We start from the raw sequence: 4,711 nt of genomic DNA, 5'->3' as shown, positions 1-4,711 counted from the left end.
CCATGGGATATGAGCGAGGGACGGCAGAGCTGCAGAGCCTGGTTGTGGAGCTGCTGAAGGTGATTCTGATCCTGCCCAGGCCTGGCTTGGCTTTGCAGAGAGCAGAGCCCAGCGGCTAGGTGTGACCTCTGAGTCCCTCCATGGAAGCCTGCAGGCCTTTGCTGAGTATCTCTCAGTTCTGAGCTGGCCTGGGAGAGCCCTTTGTCATTCGCTTGCTCGGGAGCAGGATGTTCTCCCTCGCAGGCACAAGCCAGATCCAAGGCAGCCGTGAGCTGCAGAGGAGCTAACTCTGGAGCAGCCCCTTGCACTGCAGAAATGTCATGTGGAACAAATGAGGCAGGCCAGAGCGTGGGGCCCCGCTGGTTAAATCTCACTCCAGGAGCCCCTGACATTCAATCTCGAGGCTGAAGAGCATCAGATGATCATTATTACGTCACTCCGTTTCCTTCTAAACCTCGGACCCGGACCCTTTCATTGCCGAGCTGGCCTGCCCTTTCCAGCTGGGGACGGGGAAATGGAGGCTTTCCCCATGCTGACGCTCCTGGGTCTTGCCTCCATCATGTCTTGCTTGTATGTTTTAGAGGGACATATGTGACCACACTCACTGCTAGGTCAACAGCACTTACATGGCCTGCTCAGAACATGTGTATGATATGGCAGATCAGAACAGTCCCCTGAATCCCATCATGGTGAATCCCAGATGTAGCCATTAAATGCTTCTACCACAAGATGGTGCTAGCCACTAAACAACTGAAAACTCAGAACAACCCCACCAAGGCCAAGGCCACCGAGGAGAAGTGAGGGTGTCCCAGGGTGCCAGGGGATGTGACAGGTGCTCAGGGCTTTTCCTTCTGGCTGCCCATCTCTGCACTAAACCTGGTGAGCATTGTATAAATCTGGTAGAAATCAAAGCTCCATTTTCTCCATCCACAAGCATCACTGACCTCTTTGTAAAAAGAACAGGAGGACTTGAGGCACCTTAGAGACTAACAAATTTATTAGAGCATAAGCTTTCGTGGGCTACAGCCCACTTCATCGGATGCAGGCAGTGGAAAATACAGTAGGAAGATTATATATATATATATATATATACACAGAGAACATGAAATGTAAGCCTGGATGTGTAAGCTGGCCCAAGATGGCCAAGGACTATTGTCAGGGGACCTGGCCTCCCTTTGTGCCCAGCCCCCATGGGCCTGGGAGTGATGGCACTGTCTTGTCTCCGCTCAGCCAGCAGACAAGGGAAGCTGAATTAACAGGGAACATTAGTGGCATGCGACGTGAGAGTGACTGATGCTTCTCCTTTATGCTCAGGTGAGCTCCCAGCCTCCCATAAGCCAAGGTCAGTGCAAGGTCTGTGCCTCCGGGAAGGATTGAGGCCTTTCCAACAGGTGCAGGTCTTGCATGAATAATGAAGGAAAACAGATGTGAGGACACGGGTTAGCAATGGACAAGGCCTAAACTCACAAGTGGCCTTGTAAATAACATAGTTAGTAGATAAACAACTAGTAAGAAGGGTAATGTGTGATGAGCTGGCAGCTGCAGCTTTGCGGATCGTGGACACGTTCGTGATCTGCACAGGGGTTGGTTACAAACACTGGTAGACCAATCCTAAAGTGTATGATAAGATGTGTTAACCAATAGTATTAAATGCAAGTGTATAGATAAGCTTATGTACATTGGATGTGTGGTGTACTCTGTACCCATCCCCTACGCTTCAGCCTGAACAACTCAAGTGTAGTTTGATTGAACGCCAATGAGGAAACTTCAGTGAGGAGCCGAGAGTTGAGCTGATGGATGCCAGAGAACTGGATGAAGTGTCCTCCCAGAACTGGACAGAGGTGTTCAGGATAAGATGAGTGGAAAATATCTCAGAGGCAAGCCCAACAGGAGAGAGTTTAACTACAAAGGTGTAGTAAGGATTGTGTCATTTCATTCTTGATGTTTTCCCTTTTCTCGCTGGACTGACATTTCTCTGCATCCAGCAGCAGAACCAGCCTAAGGGATGGGCAGAGTTTCCTGGCTCCACAGAGGTCTGACCCCTCTGATAAAAAGCCACAGAAGAGAAAAGAGTGGAGAACTCTACCACTGCTGGGACAGGCCGGGTACCGAGCCAACGTCTGCCCAAGTGCCAGGGAGGGGACCCTTGGAAATGCATAGGACCTCGCACTTACAGTAGATGGAACTTACTTGACATTACAGATGTTGCCAGAGGTCTCTGGGGTAGGTTTGCAGGAATCTCTCTCTGCAACAGGGATGAACACGGTACAAATTCCTAGGCAGAGAGAGATGCTATCTCCACGTCAGGGGTGAGGAGGCCACAAAGAAAGTCAGGGCCAGAACTGGGGCTTCAGCTCAGCACTCCCAGCTGCCAAGGCCTGCGGTGCCCACTGCAGCGCTGCCCTCGTAACAATCCAGGGCAGGTTCAAATGTGGCACTGGCAGTGGGCAGGGGGATCTCTCCCGCCCGGGGTTCCCACTCAGGCCTTTCCCAAGCGGTTAGAAGAGAGGTGCGGGAAGTAAGGGGCTTTATACTTAATCCCGATAGATGGGGGTGTGTGGGGATGGATAGATTCTGCTCCGGTCTATCTGTCTGTCTGTCCATCCCCACACACTCTATCTACCCCCATCCACCCCCTCTGTCTGTCTGTCCATCCATCCTCACACACTCTATCTACCCCCATCCACCCCCTCTGTCTGTCTGTCCGTCCATCCCCACACACTCTATCTACCCCCATCCACCCCCTCTGTCTGTCTGTCTGTCCATCCCCACACACTCTATCTACCCCCATCCACCCCCTCTGTCTGTCTGTCTGTCCATCCCCACACACTCTATCTACCCCCATCCACCCCCTCTGTCTGTCTGTCCGTCCATCCCCACACACTCTATCTACCCCCATCCACCCCCTCTGTCTGTCTGTCCGTCCATCCCCACACACTCTATCTACCCCCATCCACCCCCTCTGTCTGTCTGTCCGTCCATCCCCACACACTCCTATCTATCTATCTATCTATCTATCTATCTATCTATCTATCTATCTATCTATCTATCTATCTCATGGCAGTTAGGGCAGCAGATGGGCCGCTCACTGGCACGTGCCTCTGGGGGTATCTCGCAGCCTCCCATCCTCCGGGGCTCTCGGGGGCGGGGGCTGGGGTCCCCCCGAGGCCGATGATAAGGACACAGCGATGAAGCTGATAGCGGCCCCCGGGGCTGCTCTGCCCTTTGTCTTGCAGAGAAGGGCTGAGCGCGGGTTTCAGCCCCGGGCGCGCCCTCGCAGGGGCTGGGTCTGTCTCGGCCGGGGCTTGGCTGAAGGGCGAAAGGAAAGAAACGGGGGGCGGGGGGCAGGGGAGCTCCTGGCATTGCACAGCCTCGGCGAGCCGCGAACCTCGGACAGAAGCGGCTCCCCAGCAGCCCCCGCTGGGGGCTCTTGACAGCCCCTGCCCTTGCCTTGCCTGGAGTGCTCGGCGCTGCACCGAGGTGGGAGCGGGCCAGGCCCGGGCAGCTCTTCGGGGTTGCTCCTGAAGGACAAACAATCCGGGAGACCCTGCGGAATCCCCCAGGCAGCCGCCAGCGCTTGCATCCCGCCCAACCCCCACTGGGTCGGGTCCAGGGCCGGAACAGGCAACCCGCGGTCCTGGGCACACCGGGGCAGCCCCCTTCCCTCCCCAGGCACCCCCTGCCTTCTTCCCAGCCAGGGAGCGCCCATCGCCCCCCAGAGGCAGCCTCAAGGCCCCCTGCGCTGGAGAGGAGAGGCGGCGGCGCTGGGTGCCCGGTACGCGGGGGTGTCTGCTGTGGGAGAGACCCACTGCGCTCCTTCCCTCCTGCCACACGCAGAGCCCCCGGCGCGGGTGGGCTTCGCAACCCCCTCCCCCAGCAATGGAGCCGCACGGGTCGGAGCAATCGGCCCAGGCGCTCAGCAGACCCAGGCAGGCCCTGCTGCCCCAGTGGCACTGGAGGCCGCTCCCCCCGGGAGTTGTAGCTTTTTTGTCAGTTACTCGGGGAAGCGTCTCCTCGCGGCGCTATTGTCTCGGGCAGATGGCGGCGCGTTTCGTACCCGCCTCAGTTCCCAAGAGCCTGTTCAGAGCAGGCGGCCTAGACATGAAACCCGGTGACCCCGGGACCTGCCCCCACCCCCCTGTCTGCCACGACCCAGGCGCCGGCCCGAGCTGCCCCCAGCCGAAGGAGCCAGGGCGCTGGGACTCGCTTGCCCGGTGCCAGGGCAGAGGCAGCGGGGCCGCACTGGGGGGGGGGGGTTTGTGGGGCCACTGGAGCCTTAGCGAGCCCGGGACACTGAGGATGCGGGGACAGGAGCGGAGACCCGCTGCGGCCCCACCCGGAGGCTCCTGCCGGGCCCTGCGCTCAGCACCCTGGACAGCAGCTCGGGCAGGCGGCGGCCGGGGGCTGGTGCTGACAGGACACGCTGCGCCGGGGGAGCCTGGGCAACCTCTGCCCCCGAGGGGCAACCAGCCGTCCCCATGCGCCCCCCCTCCGCGCCTGGAGAGCCGAGAGGCCGGGCACCCCCGGCCCGGGACCAGGCGCCGCTGCCCTCTGGCCCGGGGACCTGCCCGCACCCCAATTCCCAGAGATGTCCTGCCCCGAGAGAGGAAACCAGATGACGTCCCCCTTCCACCGGACTGATTAACATCCAGACCAGCACTTGGGTGTGAGCTCCTTTGATGTGTCCTTTCCCCTTCCCCGCCTGCCCGAG

This window comes from Mauremys reevesii, linkage group 21 (genome assembly GCF_016161935.1).
Source record: "Mauremys reevesii isolate NIE-2019 linkage group 21, ASM1616193v1, whole genome shotgun sequence".
NCBI lineage: Eukaryota > Metazoa > Chordata > Testudines > Geoemydidae > Mauremys > Mauremys reevesii.
The sequence above is the reverse complement of the archived record's forward strand: the minus strand, read 5'-3'. Positions refer to the sequence as shown.